The sequence below is a fragment of the Crotalus tigris genome, unplaced genomic scaffold (genome assembly GCF_016545835.1).
Source record: "Crotalus tigris isolate CLP2741 ecotype Arizona unplaced genomic scaffold, ASM1654583v1 scf7180000017783.2778290, whole genome shotgun sequence".
Taxonomy (NCBI): domain Eukaryota; kingdom Metazoa; phylum Chordata; class Lepidosauria; order Squamata; family Viperidae; genus Crotalus; species Crotalus tigris.
This window is the reverse complement of record NW_024096633.1, coordinates 2,145,717-2,168,496: the sequence shown is the minus strand read 5'-3', so window position 1 is coordinate 2,168,496 and position 22,780 is coordinate 2,145,717.

Sequence of the window (22,780 nt, the reverse complement as noted above, 5' to 3'; positions counted from 1 at the left end):
TGTCTATAAAGATTGAATGTAAAAGTAATTAAGATATGTATAAGCTAAAAATTTATTGATGAATGTAAAATGATGTTTTTATTTAGTTGATATAATAAGAACTGTATTAGCTTAAATATGAGAGAGTAGATATTAAAGGGAAAAGAGGAAATATTTGATATTGTAACTTGAGATTTGTACTAAAGATTTTTTTTTGAACTATTGATTAACCCAGCCACCACGTTTCTTTTTAAATACCTAAATGTAAAATTAGAAAACAAATAAAATATTATTATTAAAAAAAGAAAACATAATGAAAATTCCTTAATTTGACAATACATGAACAAACTTAATCATAATTTCAACTAGGAAACTCTGAGTATCATAGACCAAGCTAAATACAAAATTGCTAAGAAATTCCTGGAAGCTTGGCACTCAGACAAATTAGCCATCAATGGGTGCATAGAGACAAGTAATATTTACATACCATTCAAAAGAGAGAATAAAAAAATTAAAAAGGAAGCAAAAATATGAGAACACTTCCTGGCCAGTAATCAATCCCCAGACCAGCCAAGATTAACCTTAGACAAACAAGCAGTAAACACCCTGATCAAGGAACTACCAACTCAGACAAAAATCAAGCAGTGAACAAATAGAAAAAGTAGATTGACTTATGGCCATTGCTGAGTATGGGCATGTACTTTTACATCTACCCTTAAAAGAGTCATCTTTTTGCCAATTAAAGATATTGTTGTTATTCTTCTCTTGTCAGTATAGCCCTTACCTTTAGTTTGTATAGATAGTCTAGCCTTCTGTATTCATCTTTTAATTAAACCAAGCCAAGAAAGCTTATAATATTTTGTAGATCACCATCACAAGCAAAACCACCTTTTAAGCTTTGTTCATCAACTACAGCCTAGGAAAATAGATTGCTAAGATGCTTTTTCCACTATATTCAGGTGAATCAAGATGTCTTTTGGCTTCAAATTCCAAATTTATTTCATACTTACTCAGTGTCCCATCATCCCATGCTTGTTCCTATTTGGATAGTTCTGGCCAATCCAATTAAGTTTCAATATCTTCCAATTGTGGGGAGTGTAACAAGTGATCCCAAAGGACAAGATAAACTCTCATCTCCTGTCACTAAAGCCCAAAGAAAACAGGCTCTGTGAATGTTTCCTCAGAAACCCAATCCATTTTACCATACAGGCTTTGTAGGAGCAGCAACATTCCCATAGTTTCAGAACTTGATAATAACTGTGATAATATGGAAACTGCCTTATGATTCAGTGTTTATAAAGGCTTCCATTCCAATTTAACTGCAGTTAGCCAGTGTCTTAATCTTATTATTTAGATGCAGTTTGCTAGAGTCCAAAACCCTATGCTCTTTGAACATTTCTATGCCAATGTCAGATTGCTCTGAATATCTTCTGGTGTAATCCCTTTAACCTGATGATCTGGATTTGTTTTGCTCTCCTAGCCTTCAACGTCTAAGTTTTAAAAGCTTACTTCTTAGATTTGCAAGTCCTAAGATGTGTATGACCTGGCAGTTTCTTATGAGTTTTTATTGCTGGCTTTCTGCCATAAAACAGGACAGCCTTGATCTTATGAAGAAGTGTACACCTTGATCTTACGAAGAGGTGCAGGATTTTTTTGATTCAATGAAAGAAGCTATATGTAAATCCTTTCAATAAATAATGAACATATTTAGGAACAAGTATACAAGAGGAATCAGTATGAGAGTTTGCTTCTTTTAAAATCCCTGTATAATAGTAATTAATAAAATTTCAAAAGTTTAGCAGGTTCATGGGTCATAGCTGACTTACAAGTTAGAAAAAGTATTTCCAGTCACAAAGGTTGTGTGACATTTTAATGAAAAATGTGAGTTTATTTATTCCCCCAACTTGTGAATTTGACTCTTGAGAACAAATGTGCTTCCATGCAAATTGGTCTGAATACTAGTCAGCCAGAAAATGTCAAGCAAATTATATTGCACTTTTTCAATACTTAAATTTTATATGCTTCTCTTCATATTTATATTCAGACTGGTTTACATATCTATATCATGCACAGTGAATATAAATATTGAACTTATTCCAGTGTGTTTATTTAAATGACATGATTGAGTAGTTTAGTAAATTTTGCATATAAGAGATGCCTAGTTCAATCTCTATTTCTCATTAAAAAGTCCCCAAAAGAACTCTTTCTGTCTAACAACTTATGAATCTGTTGCTGATTGACAATATTGTCTAGACTAAAAAAAAATGGGAAGCTGAGTTATGGAAAGCAGAATCATATATTTGAGGAAAGAAAGGTGGCCAACAAGCAAAATGAAAAGCAGGGGAAGGAGATGGTCTATTAAGAATGATAATGATCCACATGTATTTCTCTATTTTTCTCTAAACCTAAAGTAAATGAAGAAACTAGATCTATATTTCTTCTCTTATATGAATTGGACAACAACAAAAGAATAATGTGTCAGTTTGGCTTCTTAAACCATAATCACACAGTCTTTAGAAATTCTAAAACTGTGGGAAAATCTAGGGCAAAATTATGGCCATAAGACATTGCTCAGTTTTTCATGCAATACAGAAATTACTCCAAGAAATACATTTTGAAAAATCTGCACACGGTATCAAATAGGCATTTCCCTCTGGTTTTCCTAATGGATGTTTCTATTGGCCCTAAAGCAAAATTTGCTTTCTCGTTGGGTTTCTGCCAAAGGTATGATGGAGATCTCAAGTTTCCCTAGCAATTAAAATCCCAACCCTGCCAAATGAAAATAGTGAATACACTGGAATGGGAACTGAATATTATCACAGTTTATTATACATCATGCTGTGTACTCTTCCCTGCACCCACTCAGAAAGCTCAGAATAGTATTTTTACAAGGTTGCTTAAGGAATATAAAACTATTTTGTTACCAGGCAGAAAGCCAGGAAGAAGGTAAAATGTACAGCACTTGAAAACCTCCCCTTTATTTTGTGCTATTTGCAGTACAAAATATGGATTAGACTTGCTTCTTAGTGGAAAAGTAAATTGATAGAAATAACTTGTAACCATAAATGGAATCCAAAGTTTGCATATGAATTTGTCCAGTAAATGGAAGAGAGTGAGGTGAATAAACGAAATGACAACATCGGATGTCTATGGAGGTAGACATCCAGGTCATAGTTATTCCAAAGGTGCTTTTTTATGAGGCAACTGGACTTTCTTGTTTTTCTTTGAAGACGTTTCACTTGTCATCCAAGAAGCTTCTTCAGCTCTGACTAAATGGTGGGAAATGAAAGGATTTATACTCCTTGCAGACAGCTGGTTATCTGCATTCTTTTAGAGCAGCTGTTCCCAACCTTTTCTATGCCACGCATCCTAGAATGCTTCTGATATATTCTCACACCCCTTACAAAAGTTCAAAATAATGCATATACACTATAATTTTGAAATTTCTAAACCCAGGTTTTCACACCCCCTGGGGGTGTGAGCACCACCAGTTGGGAACCCCTGTTTTAGAGAATCATTGAGGACACCTGGAGGTATATCTGTGTCATCAGGGTCACCTGAGTAATGCAAATGAGTGTGGAGCCTTCTTGGAACTGCTGAAAGGATTGTATTATACACTGGAGATAGATGATGTCGTATCCCCCCTGTTATCTCCCGAGCCTTGCAAACGGGCTCGGGGCATTTGCAGGCAGTCCCGGGCAAGTGCAAGCTGCCCGGGACCAGACAGGCTGTCACCAGCGCCTGTGCGCATGCGCGGGTGCTGGCGCGGAAAAAGTAACACATTGACCCGGGAGATGCCTATATAAGAGGCTGGGAGCTTTTGGGTGTTGCTGAAGCCTTCATCTGTAAGCTGAACACAGAATAAAAGAAAACCTGAGAACTACAACTGCTTCTCGTGTCTTGCCTTTCGCGAAGGACTCAACACTGGCGAAGAAGGTGGGATGCCTTGCACCGACTGAAAAGAAAAAGGTGTAAGCTTACCCAAGTGAGTCCTGAGCGGCGGAACGGCGTTGATTCGGCAGCTACCCGCCAATCCAGTGCTCATTCGGGGGTAGGCTGGCTGATAGACCCGTCTCCTGAAGATGGCAAAAATTGGAAGGCTTTCGGAGTTCGACGTCTCACATCCAGAGAGGTGGGAGTCCTATGTAGCCAGGGTGGAAAACTACCTCAAGGTGAACCAAGTGAGGGAAGATAGCTTGAAGGCTGCCACCCTGCTGTGTGTCTGCGGTCAAGACGCCTTCGAAATCGCGGAGAACCTCGCAGCACCTGTCCCATTAGAGTCTGTCAGCTACGCAGATCTAAAGAAGCTACTGAAGGAGCACTTCCAGCCTAAGATGTCCGTCATTGCATGGCGCCACACCTTCGAGCAGAGGGATCAACGATCCGGAGAATCGGCCAAAGAATACATCGCCGCATTAAGAAAGGCCGCCAAGCACTGCGAGTTCAAGGACCTCGAAGAACGACTGAGGGACCGATTCGTGTGCGGGCTACACGTTACAACAGAGGCTTTTCGCCAAAGAGGACTTGTCCTTCCAAGATGCCTTGAGAGAAGTCACCGCAGAAAAAGCAGCAGGCGGCGCCATCAAGAACATGCGGCCGATCAGGAACAGTCCAGATGTTGCATCCGTGCACCAAGAAGAAGTCCAAGGGAACTCCGAGGAGGATCCGGATGAGGAAGTGGACCGTCTCCACCCTACGAAGGAAGGGAACCAGAAAGGAAGCTTTTCAGCTCTCCTCAAGTGCATCGGCTGTGGAGGTCGCCACAGGAGAACCGACTGCAAGTTCCACTCCGCTATCTGCCGGGCGTGCGGAAAACAAGGACATATTGCAGCTGTGTGTCTGGGCCGACGAAAGGTACAACCTCAGGAAGAATTGCGCCTGAAAGGTACCAGGGTCCCCAGACAGAATAGGGTGGGGTTTTGCGCTTCGCGAAGGAGCATCTTTAGGACAGGCACACACAAGCCCATTAAGAAAAAGCTGTCACTCAAGGTGAAGCTACAAGGGGTTCCATTAACTATGGAACTAGACACGGGGTCTGCCCTTTCAATCATCTCCTTATATACATTTAGGAAGATTTGTTCCGGCAGTGGAACTCAGGCCAAGTTAAGCCCTTCTGACATTGTGCTAACAGACTTTCAGAATTCGAGAGTGTGTGTTAAGGGGGAGGCCACCCTTAACGTTCAGTACAAGAATTTTGAAGGTCCACTAGACCTATTAGTAGTAGGGGGTGAACAAACGAGTCTCATAGGACTCGATTGGTTTGAGGCCTTGGGGATACACATCATGGGGCTCAACAGCTTACAAACACTTGACCTGCAGGAAGTCTGCAAAGAATTCGCAGATGTCTTCAGCTCCCAGCTGGGCACATTCAAAGGACCCCCTGTGTCCTTAAAACTAGACCCCACTGTCACTCCCATTAGAATTAAAGCAAGAAGGGTCCCTTTTGCTTTAAAGAGTAAAATTGACACTGAGTTGGACAAACTGATCCAACAAGGAATTCTAGAACCTGGTGACTCCAGTCCTTGGGAGACCCCCATTGTCACGCCTCTAAAGGCAAATGGGGACATTCGCATTTGTGCCGATTACAAATGCACTCTGAATAAGGCATTGCAGCAACATGCCTATCCTGTTCCTGTGGTCAGTCATATCCTGGCCTCTCTCAAGGGGGGGCGTGTTTTTGCAAAGCTTGACCTAGCTCAAGCGTATCAACAGCTGCCTGTTGATGATGATGCTGCTATAGCCCAGACTATTGTGACCCACAGAGGGGCCTTTAAGGTAAAAAGGCTACAGTTTGGAGTGAATGTCGCTCCTGGGATTTTCCAAAGCGTAATGGAAAACACACTACGGGGTATACCGGGGGGTTGCCCCTACTCTGATGATGTCTTAACTGCAGGAGATTCCACACACATTTTAGCTGAAAGGCTAAGGGCTGTTTTGTTAAGATTCAGGAAGACAGGCCTCAAGCTTAAGAAGGACAAATGCAAAATAGGGGTGCCTTCTACTGAATTTTTGGGGTTCAAAATTGATGCTGCTGGGATTCACCCTGCTGAATCCAAACTAACTGCCATTTTAGAAGCACCTAGGCCAAAGTCTAAGGCCGAACTTCAGGCCTTCGTGGGCTTCCTGAATTTTTACAATTCTTTTCTTCCACATAAAGCTAGTGTAGCTGAGCCTCTTCACAGGCTATTAGACAAACAAGCAGTGTGGCAGTGGTCACAAACACATGAGACAAGTTTCAATGAGGTCAAGGCCTTGCTCACTTCTAACAGTGTACTTGCACACTTCAATGAGTCCCTTCCTGTGTGCATCACTTGTGATGCTTCCCCTTACGGGGTCGGAGCTGTCCTGAGCCACCTCAGGTCTGATGGAACTCAGGTTCCTGTTGAATATTACTCCAGAACATTGTCTTCTGCTGAGCGCAACTACGCTCAGATAGACAGGGAGGCTTTAGCTGTTGTTGCTGGAATTAAAAAATTCCATGATTTTTTATATGGCAGGCATTTCACGGTCTTCACTGACCATAAGCCTCTGCTGGGACTGTTTACTACATGTAAGCAAACTCCCCAAATCATTTCACCTAGAATGCTCAGGTGGTCTATTTTTTTGTCTGCATATAATTTTTCCTTATTTCACAAGCCTGGGAAAGAGATGGGCCATGCTGATGGCCTCAGTAGATTGCCCCTGCCAGTAATAGAAGCTGACCCTGCGCCAGCTGTTAACATTCTATCCATCCAAGCCTTGCCAGAGTCCCCTCTGAACGCCAGGGATGTAGCCGCTGAAGCGGGCACAGATCACACACTTTCACGTGTCCTTTCTTGGGTTTTGTCTGGATGGCCTGAGCACTGTCCTAGTTCTGAGTTTCAGAGTTTCTGGTCTAAAAGGAACGAGTTGTCCACTTCTCAGGGTTGTCTGCTTTGGGGAAACAGAGTTGTCATTCCCACCTCAATGAGGACTAGGATCTTAGGTTCCCTCCATGAGGGTCATCCTGGCATTGTTCAAATGAAGGCCCTTGCGTGCAGCCACTTGTGGTGGCCTGGTCTAGACAAGGACATTGAGGCTAAGGTGCATGCATGCCACCTGTGCCAATGCTCTCGCCCAGAGATGCCCCACGCTCCTGTGCATAGATGGGAGGAAACACAGTCCCCATGGTCTAGGGTGCACATTGATTACGCTGGGCCCTTTCAGGGCCAATTCTTCTTGGTCCTCGTTGACAGCCATTCAAAATGGCTTGAGGTTGTACCTGTCTCATCCACCACCACTGCAAAGACTATTCAGGTACTGAGGGGGATTTTTGCTGCACAAGGGCTCCCAGATGTCATTGTGTCTGACAACGGCCCTCAATTTACTTCCTCCAAATTCCAAGCTTTCTTGCAGGCCAACATGATTCGTCATGCCACTTCTGCACCCTTCCACCCGTCCACCAACGGTATGGCTGAACGCATGGTGCGCATCACCAAGGACGCCTTGAAGAAACTCACCTATGGGGACTGGCATCACAGGTTGGCTGACTTTCTCCTTTCTTATCGCACCACACCGTCCACTTCTACAGGGAGAAGCCCAGCTGAACTTCGCTGGGGGCGCAAACTGACTACGAAACTTGACCGGTTGCATCCGGACAGACTGCCTTTATCTACCTCACACCCTAGGGCACCTAGACAACTACTTATGGGTGCCCCGGTTTGGACTTGCAATTACGGGCCTGGTCATACATGGGTCCCCGCTTCTATTTCCAGGGTCACAGGTCCTCTGTCCTACGAGGTCTCCCTGGACAACGGTCGTGTCCTGCGTCGGCACATTGACCAACTCCGCCCTAGGTGGGACCTTCATACTGAGATTCCTGGGTCTTTTCCAGGGGGGGAGGGGGACCCCCTTGAGCAAAGGGAAGGGCACGAGCTGCTGCCCATCACCAATGATGGAGCCACAAACGGGACATTCCAAGATTCCGCGAGTGCCCCAAACAGGAATTCTAAGGGCCTATCCAACCACCAGGCATTCACGCCTACTCCAGCCAGGGAGTCACCCCGGGGGTACAATCACTATTCACCTGCACAGCACAGTACTCCAGTTAGGGAGGATACCCGGGAGCATACAAATAAATCATACCCCGCAAGAGAGCTGGCACATAATCCCCAGAGTTGGCCTGACCTTACCCCAAGTCCTACAGGGGGTCAAACATACAAGGAGGTGGTCGAGGAACCAAGTCCCAACCGCAACACCTCTAGCCCAAATCAGGGAGTAACTGAGTTTTGGGAAGGTACAGAAACCCACACGAGCCCGGACACAGAACGGGGTTTAGGGGATGGACAGCCTCCTGACAGGTCTTGGACGGACCTAGGAGGTTCTACAGAGATGCCCAGCAGTGGCTATCACGTCAAGGGGCCCGAGGGCCTACAGCTAGGCGGGTCAACCAGGTCACAAAGTGACAGAAGCCCTGGCCTGACGAGCCCGGTGGGCAAGCAAGCAGGCCAGGCATTGGGGCACAGTCCTTGGAAGGCACCAAGGCATGATAAGGAGAACAGGCTCACGTCACCCCTCAGTCGGGGAACACCTGTCAGAACCCCAGAGCTGAGAAGGTCACAGAGAGCAAGGAAATCGCCTAAGTATTTAGAAGATTACATAACATTGCTGGCTAAACAAAAGCCAGTAAACAGTAGGAGCACTGGGGAGTAGAACATTGCATTAAGAAATGATTGTATGTTGGTAGTAGTTTTAGCCCGGGAGAAAGGGGTGTTAGGTCCCGAGCCTTGCAAACGGGCTCGGGGCGTTTGCAGGCAGTCCCGGGCAGGTGCAAGCTGCCCGGGACCAGACAGGCTGTCGCCAGCGCCTGTGCGCATGTGCAGGTGCTGGCGCGGGAAAAGTAACACATTGACCCGGGAGATGCCTATATAAGAGGCTGGGAGCTTTTGGGCGTTGCTGAAGCCTTCATCTGTAAGCTGAACACAGAATAAAAGAAAACCTGAGAACTACAACTGCTTCTCGTGTCTTGCCTTTCGCGAAGGACTCAACACCCCCCTTGAGAGAGGGCTGTTCAATTTTGACATAGATGGCCTCTTTCAACTTTGCTTTGATAGGATGCAACTTTGCTGAGTGCCTTTTTCAATTCTGAACCATTTTGTGCTTCCATATACCATTCTTACAGTGGCTATTTCATCAGAGTACAATGCTGAATGACCTAGGTGTGGTGTGGTGATATTCCCAGTTCTTTGAGGCAGTTCCAGAGCTTGTCATGGTCAATGCAGTCAAAGGCTTTTGTGTAGTCAATAAAGCATATGTAGAGGTCAATCATTCTAAAAATGACTAAATCTAGATGCAACCCAATACATTTGTCTCAAGTATTATAGTTCTAATCTGGGCAGAAAATATATTTCATACATTTAATAACATCTAAAACATACTATTCATGAAATAATGTCTGAATCACTCTTTGAAATAATCCAAAAAATTCCTATCTTTTCTTAACCAAATAAAACAGCTGTATTTAGAGCTGTATGTTCTTGATAGTGCTTTGATGTTCATGTCTCAATTTTAAACAGCCAGTTCTTTGGATCTATTCTCTAGAAGTCCAAGTAAGCTACTACAATCAGCCCAGGAAAACATTTTTCCTTAAAATTACTAAGTACTAGCATTTAGTATTTTAACTCACAAGTTCTCCAATTTAAAAATCTCAATTACATTACCTTTAGTTCAAATTTGTAGTGCTAATGCTCAATATATAAATTGTATGATACCATGCTGAGTTTGTCAGATCACCATCTTTCAGTTATAATATAATTAATGCACACTAGACAGTGGGAGTTTTGTAGTAGCACTAGTAGTAACAGCAATAGCACTAGTAGAATAAATACTGAAGGTTTTTTTTTTATACTGTTCATTGCAGATAAAAATCAAACTATTCATTTATTTAATAAAGCTTAAAATGTATAAATCTTTGATCTCATCCTGACTGAGATTCATCAGGATTCCCACAAATAGTGGCACATATAATCCTGGTGTTTGGAAAAGTGGAACAGTTTTGAATTCTAGTAATTCTCAACAATGGCCAACACAGCATGATTTCCAGTCACATATTTATTAAGTTCACTATGTGGCATTCTAAGGTGAATTTCATATTTTGTAATGTAATTAAAATGTAGAAAGGGATTTACATTAATTAAAATGATTTGGGGAACTCAGAAAGTGAAATCAATGCTGTTACTGAAAAAGCTTAAGAAATATTAAAGAACCATAAGGAAACAACCATTATATATAGAAGAAAGAAAGAAGTCCAGTCTGGCAGACAAAGTACATTCAAACAGTCAGAAATTGTAGACTTGGTGTCTGTAACAGTAAAGCTAAGAATGAGGTGCAACTGCAAAGAATGCTAAGGAGGATGATAGATAGATAGATAGATAGATAGATAGATAGATAGATAGATAGATAGATAGATAGATAGATAGATAGATAGATAGATAGATATAATTTAAAGAATCAGCATAACAACCTACTCAATGAAGATTGCAGTTTTTAACAAACAACAAAAGACCACATCTCAGTCTTCTCTAATGGGAAGATTATATCTGTGAAGAACACAGCTGAGTGACAGAATAGATGCTTGAGATTATTAAAGAATATTTGTTTTGAATCCAAAGCCCAAATTTTATTATTTTAGGACAAAGATTGCATCAGACAGTAAACTACCGTATATGAAAGGCAGTTTGTTGTGGTGACTAAACAACTAGCCTAGAAACTAGGAGATTATGAGTTATAATTCTGCCACAAAAAGCAGCTGGTTGACCATGGGCCTGTCACACTCTCTGGGTCCCAGGAAAGAGACAATGGAAAACCATTTCTGAAAAAATGTTTCCAAGAAAACTAAATAGACTCACCAGGACTCTAATCTCTCAAGCTTCTTTAGGAAGAGTGTAACACTATTATACCATCTCTATTGAGGAGGCCTTTTTTTCCCCCTGATCTTTATTTAAAGGTTTCTATGTTTATTCTAAATTGTCCTTAGCTAGCAGCATTGTGGAAAGCTCATTCCCCTTTTACTGCCTTTAATGGCTTGTTAATTCTGAATTTGTCCATTTAATTCCATTAGTTACACAGTGTACTTTTGGCTAAGGATTTTTGATGTTGTCTAGACATAAATATGTAGAGGCAGGTGGTCTTTTGCAGTTTAGTGCTGCAAAATAGAGTTGTTTAAGGGAGGAAAACTAGCACTTTAAAGTGAGCACAACATTGGACTGAGTGTCAGATCAATTTAACAAAACACCATCATACTAACCTTGTACTGCCGACCTCATTGCACTTCTTGAAATCTCTGCAAAGGCAATTCTGGTTGGAAACAAATGCAGTGAGTAAGCTTACTATATGTCAAACATACATACTTCATCAGAATTCAGTTTCAAAAATTTAAAAAAGACAACCCACCCCCTAAAATAGGTGTTAAGCATCCATGCATAAAGAGAAAAAAATGTATCATTTTTAATACAATTTGTTATACAAAATGCCTTCCCTATTTTATAAGTTTCATTTCTTCAGATACATTTTTTATGTATCAACACATCTTTCTCCCACAAAGCCATTTCTTTTTGGTTTTTAAATAATTGAAAAAGATCTTTGCATTTAAAAAGATACATTGCCTAAAGCAGACCTTATCTTTTTGAAAATGAGATGTATTTGGTATATTCAAAAACTATCTCTGAAGTCCAGCCAATAGTTTTAAAATACAGAACAATATGAAAATGAGTTGAGGGAATAGAATAGAATAGAATAGAATAGAATAGAATAGAGCTGGAAAGGACCTTGGAGGTCTTCTAGTCCAGACCCCTGCTCAAGTAGGAGAACCTATATCAGGGGTAGGCAACCCAAAACACTCAAAGAGCCACTTGGACCCGTTTCCCACCAAAAACAAAACACTGGGAGCCGCAAAACCCTTTTGATATCTAAAATGAAGATAACACTGCATATATCCTTTTTAACCTTTATTATAGGTGTGTTTATGTCTATGTGTGTGTGTGTATATGTATGTGTATATGTGTATATATATACACAGAGAGAGAGAGACACATACACAGAGACACATTAAAAATAAAAGTAAAAATATGACTCTTGGGAATATCCATACTATTAAAACAATGATCACCAAGAGAATGCTTTAAGAGAATAAAATTACATACACACAGAGGTAAAAAAAAAGGATATATGCAGTGTTATCTTCATTTTAGATGTCAAAAGGGTCTCTCTCTCCCTCCCTCTCTATCTGCCCTTGGTCTGCCACTCCTCTTCCCCCACTCACTCTCTCTCCCTCTCTCTCTCTTTCTCTCTCTCTCTCTTTCCCCCCCCCCTCCTATCTGCTGCTCACCTGGCAAGCTTCAAGCTGTTGTCCAACAACCTCCGGGGTAGGCAACCTCGTCTCTTTTATGACTCATGGACTTCAACTCCCAGAATTCCTGAGTCAGCCTAGCTGGGCTAGCTAGCTCTCTCCTGCCCTTCCTGCTTCCTGCTTCCTGCAGAGACGCAGCAAAGGGAGGAGCTCCGCCCAGAAAGCTTTTCAGCTCCTCGGAGAACAGTGTGAGTGCACTCTCTTTTACACATACACACACACACACACACACACACACACACACACACACACACACACAAAACACACAGAGAGACACACAGAGAGAGAGAGAGAGAGAGAGAGAGAGAGAGAAGCAGGGAAGTGCAATTGCCTCTCTCTGTCTCTGTCTCTCTCTGCAAAGGCAGAGGAGGCTGGGAGCCACAGGGGAAGGCTCAAAGAGCCGCATGCGGCTCCGGAGCCGCAGGTTGCCGACCAGTGACATATACCATCTCAGACAAGTGACTGTCTAACATCTTCTTGAAAATCTCCAGTGATGGAGTGCCCACAATTTCTGGGAGCAAGCTGTTTCACTGGTTAATTGTCCTCACTGTCAGGAAGTTTCTCCTTAATTCCTCTTTGAACAGTTCCCAACCATTGTTTCTTGTCCTGCCCTCTGGTGCTTTGGTGAATAACATGACCCTCTCAAATACTGGAACACTGCTATCATGTCTCCCCTATTTCTTCTTTTCTTTAGACTAACCAAACCCAAGTCTTGCAGCTGTTCTTTGTATGTTTTAGTCTCCAGGCCTTGGATCATCTTAGTTGCTCTTCTCTGATTTTTTTTACAGACTCTCAATATCTTTTTTGTGATACTATGACCAAAATTGGCTGAAGTAGTTCAGTTGTGGTCTTACTAAGGTTTTATAAAGCAGTACTAATACTTCATGTGATCTTGATTCTATGTCTCTGTTTATACAACCCAGGATTGTATTAACTTTTTTGGTTGCTGCTGCACACTGCTGGCTCATAGTCAGGTAATCATCCACTAGGACTCCAAGGTCCCTCTCACAGTTTTTAAGCCAGGTCTCACCTAATCTGTACTAGTACCTTTTATTTTTCCTGCCTAAATGTAAGATTTGTGTAAGATAAAATGTACTGAAATTTTCTTTAAATTTCATTCTTTCTGATAATTGTTTCCCAAATTTTAGAGGGTTCTGGCTTATGGCTTCTGTTCCATAAATTGAAGAATGTAAAATGTCAATTAAAAATATAAGTAGAAATACAACAATATATTGCTTGGGAACTTTAATTCCAACATATGACTGAATAGACATTATATTCTATAATGGAGGCAATGGAACATTTTTATTAGTGTTATGTGAAAGAAAGAAAGAAAGAAAGAAAGAAAGAAAGAAAGAAAGAAAGAAAGAAAGAAAGAAAGAAAGAAAGAAAGAAAGAAAGAAATTCTATTACTGTTCACATGTAGTGACCAAGCTGTGTTATTAGTGTCCCATACAATGCTCTGAAATCTCTCTAGCTTCCCACACTTCAGTTAAATCCTGAGATAACTTTTACAGAAGTGTGAATAGCCATAAACACTAGCTTAAGAAATTCTACATCACTCTAAAAAAAGGTACAAACAGAGAAGTCTTCAAAGAGGAAAAAAGCAGAAGACAGGTTATTGACACAATATTTGACCTACAACCAGCCTATGAACGCCTCAGAATCCAAATCAACTGCGCAGCCAACCAGAGAAAGCACTGACCCCCATCAACCCATGCAAGCCCACCACCACCATCAGCAGTTCATTTCCCAATGACCCAGACCCGATGTAACTTCCCCTCACAAAACCCATCACAAGACCCTCACTCAACATACCCACACCTGAAGCCCTTATAAACCTTCATCCTACACCTGAGCTACAGATATTCACACTATTACAAACCACCATATGGTTACGTCCCAATCTGAGAGGTTAAAGAGACTGGGGGGGGGGAGGAAGGAATGCCATTCACTGCAAAATTTTGTGATAGTGTGAGTTGACTGAGCCTCCTTCTGTGATTTTTCATCCATTTAAAAAAAAGAAAAAAGAAAACCACAACACAGTTAACTTGCTAAAATTAGTACAGGTGTACAATTGATTTCAAGGTCAGCTAAACAAAGTTGCAAAGTAACGATTCTCAAATAATTCTCAATGAGAAATGAAGTGTAAATTAGTAGAAAAAGCTCAAGGTATTTGCCTATTTGATCAGGAGCTATTAAACTTTCAGAATTTGCCAAGTTTATCATGCGTGGCTTTCCTGGTTTTCATTTGAGCAATTAGAAACACTTTTAAAAAGTTTGCTTGACTGCATCAAAAAACAGTGAATGCCTGGAGTTGTATGAAGAATATTACCACTTCTTTTCTATACAGGCAATAACTAATTTAAGTATTGTTAACTTTATAAACTGGAAAATGACAGCTTTAGCTTTTCCTCTTTAGTATATCTACTTGCTCGTATTGGAAGAGCTGCCCTTAACTTTATGAAAAAAACCTGCCTCTTTATTCCAAACCAGTGATTTCATTCCTTTATTTTATTCTTGTACTTTGCCTGATTCCTACTGAGTGTGGGCAGCTCACAACATAAACAAACAACAAATATACAAAAAGTGCATAGGTTAATAAGTAGAAGCAGCCAGAAGTCATGTCAACCATGCAATCCATAAAGCTAAAGTTTCAGGGCCCTTTCCAGAGGCATAAAAGTCCATGGATAAACCATGTCTTTCCCCACATGTTTTCACTATGTTGTGCTTATTTGCTCCACCACCATCACCACCACCATATCCTGTGACCTTTGATCATTGTAGTGAAAAATCCAACAAAGAAGAATAGCTGGAGAAACCTCAAGTATTGGAATAACTCTTGGAATTCCATTATGACCTTAAATGAAAATTATAATTTATAATTATAATGCTAACTGATTATTTCAAGTTCTGACTCAGGCTTTGGATAGGACCTGCTCCATGTGCTGGGAAAGCTGGTAAACTGTCCCTATTAACTCATTTTTTAATAATAATAATAATAAAGGTTATGGTTTCATTATTTGCAATATTTCCAGAAGTCTTGCCTGAAACAATAGTGTGATTAGCTGAAATTTCAACCTACATATGAAAATATTGAGACTGATGACACTGATGTTTTTTGTTGATGTTGTACAGTAGACTTTCTATGAGGGTAGATAGGCTCCATTGTTGATTTGCGATATCAGAGCCCATAAGAGACAAAGATGGCTTTATCTGGTTAATTTGTCCTTGCTTCTTCATATAACTGACTCTACCATGCTAGATTGTGACATCCAATACCGATCTGCTGAAAACTACTCAAGCTGGCAAAATGAAGCTATTTGTCACTATTCATGTATGAATGATCAAGGTTCTTTCTAGGAGAACAAGCAAAGTTCAATAATGCTAGCTATCTATATATCTATGCCTAGGAATGACAAATGGATAATCAGCAGGGAAACTGAATTGGATCAACATTTTAAGTAATAAAACTCAGCAGGATGTACTGTTGTTATGGTAGACCTCCTGAGGTGTCTTAATATGATTATAATGTAGCTTTCTTTAGAAAAAAAAACCATAACCCTTTTGGGTGATCCATAGCACTGAATATAATTACATTTCTCTTATAAACTGACCATCCAACTTGAGAAGAGGTAGAGCAACATCTTTATAGATATATAGGTAGCACCTTGCTTTTTATTGTGGTACCTTTGCTCCAACATATACCCACTAAAATTAGTACAATTCTAATGCATTTTTGTCATGTTTTTATCCTTCTATTGCAAATTTTATTTATTTTATTTTTATTTTTAAAATTTATAAGCCGCCCCACTCCCGAAGGATTCGGGCGGCTAACAATAAAAAACACATAAAACATAACAAAACAACAGTACAAAGACAATCATCCAGGGGTTAGGTTTTATAAACCCCAGGCCTGCCGGACAAGCCAGGTCTTAAGGTCTTAAGACCAACAGGGTGGGAGTGGTCCTCCGGGGGGAGCTGATTCCAAAGCGTGGCCACCATCACAGAGAAGGCCCTCCTCCGCGGCCCCGCCAAATGGCACTGCTTGGCCAACGGGGCCTGAAGGAGGCCCAGCCTGTGGGATCTAACCGGACGTAGGGAACTATGAGGTAGTAGGCGGTCTCGCAAATAGCCTGGCCCTGAGCCATATAGGGCTTTAAAGGTAATGACCAACACCTTGAATTGGACCCAGAGACCAATAGGCAACCAGTGCAGCTCATGGAGGATAGGTGTAATGTGGGTGTATCGAGGAGCACCCACTATCACTTGCGCGGCTGCATTCTGGACCAACTGTAGTCTCCGAATACTTTTCAAGGGTAGCCCCATGTAGAGCGCATTGCAGTAGTCCAAACGTGAGGTGACAAGGGCGTGAGTGACTGTAAGGAGAGCCTCCCGGTCCAGGTAGGGTCGCAACTGGTGCAACAGGTGAACTTGTGCAAAGGTCCTCCCAGCCACAGCCGTCAATTGATGTTCCAAATTCAGCTGTGGATCAAGGAGGACACCCAAGTTGCGAACCCGCTCCGAAGGGGGTATATTTTCCCCCGCAAGAGTCAACACTGGACAGTCGACATGATCCTTGGGAGGCAACATCCAAAGCCACTTGGTCTTGTCAGGATTGAGCCTGAGTCTGTTAACCCCCATCCAGACCCTCACGGCTTCAAGGCAACGGCCCATCACATTGGCCGCTTCACTGAGAGAGCTCGGGGAGGAGATATATAACTGGGTATCATCAGCATACTGATGAAACCTCACCCCGTGCTGTCTGATGATCTCACCCAGCGGCTTCATATAAATGATAAATAGGAGGGGAAAGAGGACTGACCCCTGTGGCACGCCGCATTCAAGGGCTCACTCATCCCTTGAAATACAGCTGCAATTGGAATCCCACCCTTACATGAATTCTTGCACAAGATTGCCCCAAAAATAAAAACAGATGCAAGAGTTTCAAGACGAGTGATGAAATATTTATGATTTTTCTTTATTCAGTTTTTCATTTTTTGAACAGTCTATTTTAAAATATTCACTGTAAAAAAAATGAGAACTTCTACCTCTTATCCATCAGTACTGATAGTCCCTATATCAAAACCTTCTATAAGAAGCTCTAGGTTTGATAAGAATTACTATTGTTGCCAATTAATTTTTTCTCACATGCATTCCAAAATAGATTAGAAAGTTCTTGCTAGACTAAAAAAAAAAAAAAAGAAGCCTGAAACCTGAAGTATAGTATACTATATAATTCTCGCTTTTCTTTTTATCTGTCATCATGTATAGGATAACTGAATATTTAATTAAAAAGTACAAGAAACAAAAGAGAGGAACAGAAATATTAATTCTGACATTTCTATGACCAGTACTAATTCTTACTATTCTTCCCACCTGAAGTAAGAAGAATCTATTTGAGGAAGATCTCTATGTACCACAGAAAGTCAGATCCCATATCACATGTTTTGCCCTATGCATGAGACTAATGAGAAGGATACATGGAACAAAGCTACTGCATATGTTACATATCGTGATAAACACCTTTTAGAAAGAATGAAAGCATATGTAGGCAAACTCATTTTCATAAGTGTACTGGAAAGTAATAAGATTGTTCGAAGATATTTTTGACCTTCTGAGGAGACCCAGATTGCAGCATCTGCAGCAGTCCTTATATAAGACTAGATGGTTCCAATTTGTTCTCTAGTTCTTAATCAATTTTTTTTTTGGGGGGGGGAATTGTAGCTAAGAAGACTCAAGAAGAGAAGGTGACATTATACAAGAATTCTGATTTAGCTTGAGAAGGCTTCCAAGGGTATAGAAAAATTGCTTCTCTTATCAAAGCATTGCTTGAATGAGTATAATATATTTCCCATCTTTTAAAATCACCTCTGCCTGATGGACTATTCTGGAAGACCTCTGAGATTATCAAAGAGTTCTACTCCTTCCACCCTTTCATCTAGTGCTCTGTCTATGTGCAATGAAATCCCTATATATCAGCAGTGGAGAAAGCAATTCAGCATACTTGTATTACTTTATATCTGTTTCTTTCCCAGAGAAGAGATAAGTTAATGGGTGAATGAAAACTGATGAACTCATGGGGAATCATTACATCAGATTAAGGGTGCACCTCAGAATTACAGCAACTTCAAGGACATTCTGTACAATTATAAAAAACCTGAAGAGTTTTTAGCCTATAGCTGATCAGAGTCAAATTCCAATTCCTACTCAACTGTGATGACTGTGAGACCATTCACAAACTTTAACCTGAATATATATCATAAGGTTAGATAAAATTAAGAATGGCCTGTATGCATCAACCTGAGTTATCAAAAACACAGATGGATTATAAATGAAATAAATGATTAGCACTTTGGACACATATCAAATATATACACTTTGTAGTTTAGCAACTTATTTGTCTGCCTCAGCTTCTGTTTATTGCCCTAGTAAGCTAAAAATAAAATGTCCAGGGATAAGCGAATTAAATTTCAGTAGTAGAATGAACAATATGCAAGTAGATTTTAGTTAACTGCAAAGAAGGAACAGTGTGTGCTTGACCAACAGAACAAAGAAATATTATTCTTGTTCATCATTCAGAAGATGAGAGACTATGTTTAGAAGTTTCTTACATGTAGGAAAATGTAGCAGAAAAAGCAAGACATATGCATTTTTATCTAGAAGTAATGCAGTGATACTTGTAATTGCATAAATTGTTGGAATCAAAAAAATAAACAAGTTTAATTTTCAGTTTTTCTTTGAATGACTTTACTGAACAGGAAAGAACACAATTCATAATGGGCTGTGCAAACGGTGCTGCTTAAGTTCCATTTGTGCATGCCAAGGATAGATTGTATGGGCAAAACCATCCCCTCCCTTCCCCCAGCCACCAGCCACTGCCAGTCTATGGAGCCTGGTTGGGACTTCTGAACTAAAGCAGAACATCATACTTGAAGAAATGTCCTTCTTGAACCCCAAATGCAAAATATAGTTGTGGATTAAAAAGTGTTTCTTCAAAGATAAATGAATGAATGAATGAATAATGTACAGTAAAAACTTAAGTTGTTCTGGGTTTTGTTGCTGTTGTTTTTGTTTTGCTTAATATAGACTGCAATAAACGAGGCTGTAATAAGGCACACTCATCATCATCCTTATATGTTCAAAAGTAACTATTACTGAATTTAGTAAAATCCAAGCATCTATGGAATTGCAATATAATTCCCATAGACATTTGAAGGAAACACATAGCAAATCACAATACAATTTGATCTATAATTACTTTTTAAAAAATAATGGAAAAGAGTTAGAAAAGCAAGGAAAAGTAAGCAAGAAATTCAATTACACAATGTACATGAGTCTCATCTATTTCCACCCCACCCTCCAATACACTTGCACACTTGGTAACCATGAGAAAATCTTGATTGTCTCTAGAAAAGTAATCCTTCATTGGAAAACTAGATGAATAAAATATTAACTATTTTCCAGTAGTTGTAGTCCAATTGAGAAATTCCAGTGGAACAGTCATTTCAGTCTTTTGCAATATAAGCAAAAAAGTATTGTTCCAACTTAAAGGATGCTGAAAGGAAAGAAAACCATTGGAGAACAGAAAAAATAAGTGATGAATGGTAGTAATAATTACTTATAGTGACCTTTAACAAAGTGTGGGGCACAGACACTTCACAATGAATAGCTAGAAAAATGTATGATGATAAGAATCCTTGTTTTTTGTTTCATCCATGAAGAATGATGTTAAGCCTTTTAATGAATGTTATCTTAAAATGGAATCTGTCTTCCTTTCTCAAGGATTGCCACTCTGAAGTCAAATGCAGAATGCTTTGAAGAAATGAAATAGTTTTTTTTTCTGTTTTTTAATGGTCATTTCTAAGGTCAGATTCACATTAATTTATTCTTTCTTCTTAACCATATTTATAATAATAATAATAATAGTAGTAGTAAAGTTGGAAGGGACCTTGGAGGTCATCTAGTCCAACCCCCTGCTCGGGCAGGAAACCCTACACCATTTCGTACAAATGGCTGTCCAGTCTCTTCTTAAAAACTTCCAGTGTTGGAGCATTTACTGCTTCTGGAGGCAGGCTGTTCCACTAATTAATTGTTCTCACTGTCAGGAAGTTTCTCCTTAGTTCTAGGTTGCTTCTCTCCTTGATTAGTTTCCACCCGTTTCTTCTTGTCCTGCCTTCAGGTGCTTTGGAAAATAGCTTAATTCCCTCTTCTTTATGGCAGCCCCTGAGATATTGGAATACTGCTATCATGTCCCCCCTTGTCCTTCTCTTCGTTAAACTAGACATACCCAATTCTAGCAACTGTTCCTTATATGTTTTAGCCTCCAGTCCCCTAATCATCTTTGTTGCTCTTCTCTGTACTCTATCTAGAGTCTCAACATCTTTTTTACATCGTGGTGACCAAAACTGGATGCAGTATTCCAAGTGTGGCCTTACCAAGGCATTGAAGAGTGGTATTAATATATATATGTAGGTCTTTGGTTGTTCGGGTTTTCTCCTGCGTAAAATTGGAAGTGTCTTGGCGACGTTTCGACGAAGTCCCATTCGTCATCTTCAGGCTGGTGCTTTCAGCTTCGTGCTTCGAGGAAAGCTGGTGCTTTCAGCTTCGTGCTTCGAGGGATTTCGTCGAAATGTCGCCAAGACACTTCCAATTTTACGCGGGAGAAAACCCGAACAACCAAAGACCTACATACAAACACCCGCGAAAACCTCAGAATATATATATATATACATATATGTGTGTGTGTGTGTGTGTGTGTGTGTGTGTGTGTGTGTAGGTCTTTAGTTGTTCGGGTTTTCTCCTGCGTAAAATTGGAAGTGTCTTGGCCATGTTTCGACGAAATCCCATTCGTCATCTTCAGGCTGGTGTTTTCAGCTTCGTGCTTTGAGGAGCAATTGTAGGTCTTTGGTTGTTCGCGTTTTCTCCCGTGTAAAATTGGAAGTTCTTGGCGATGTTTCGACGAAGTCCCATTCGTCATCTTCAGGCTGGTGTTTTCAGCTTTGTGCTTCGAGGCTGAAAACACCAGCCTGAAGATGATGAATGGGACTTTATTACAATGAATAAAATAAATAAATAAATAAAATAATAAAATTAGGCAGATAAAACTTTGCATGATATATGACATCCAAAACCAAAATCTGGAAAAAAATATTGTCTTCAGCAAACAATGTTGAGACAACAAGGACATGGAATACATAAATTCTCTTGTTTGAAAAGCATTTGAAAGTAATTTCAAAATGAATGAGACTAGTGCTATAAATGCTTGTGATTGATTGATTGTGATATGACATTATTTTAAGCCTGTTTTTGGTCTTCTTTTTCATACCTTGTCCAACAGCTATCTGCCTACTCATTGGAATATCATTGGAATATTTTGATCACCAGACTGTTGGTATCAGCAAGAAAAATATGTTCAAGAATTCTGAAAGAAGTTGAAATACATCTTTCACAATTTAGGATTTCTAGCTCATACTTAAAGAATTATCCAAGCAAAATTCCAGGATTTCCCTCAGAATTATGCAAAGGTCATAACTATCCAGTTCACAAGAATGGATCCTTCTTATCCTCTAATTATAGATCAACCATCCTTCACCTAGGACTTGAATATGGTTACTTCACTGACACATTCATGTAGTTTTATTGGCTACAATTTGGTAGTGATTTGCCATTGTCCTTTTCCAATCTAACCTACAGCTCAGATATTCCTGGGTTCTCATTCATATAATAACCCAATTTGATATTGGTCAAAGTTATCAAGTTAGAAGAGAAAAATAGATGAAGAAGAAAGACTAAAAGCGAGCCTTTCTAAGATGTCCCTCATTCTCTGTAGTGGTCAAGTGACACATCATTGAAAAGATACACTCTGGATAATGGCTATCATTTTGCAGCATGGAACACTATTTAGTTTGGAAGAAAATTAATTGCATTTGGAAAGAAAACAAGTTTTCTGAATTTCTATCCCCCTTTTCCCTTGGCAACAATGATAATCAAAGCTCATTTTCATTTCCATCATAAAATGGGTGTTTGTGTAGTAATGCATGGAGTTACAGAGATGGGAAAAGAAATGTATGCATCTGTCTTTCTCTCTACCCATCAACTCTATTTCTTCTTTACTGTACATCTGTTGCCAGTGACAAAGTCCCATAAACATTTTCAGCCATTGCCAAGTGTTTCAGGAAGGGTGGTCAGCACATCTGAAGCACATTTACCATCTGCTCACTCTTTGTGTACTAAAGAGCCCCTAGAGTAAGTCATCCAGTTATTTACTATCTGATACTTGAAGCTGAGACTATCTCACACTCACTGAGTAGAGAAAGAAATTATGGTTGAATTATCTGAAGAAGAACACAAAATAAAGATGGGTCAATGGTCTTCATCCAAACCTTCTGAATAATGTCCTTTTTAGCATTGTTTTATGTAATTGATATTTCATGC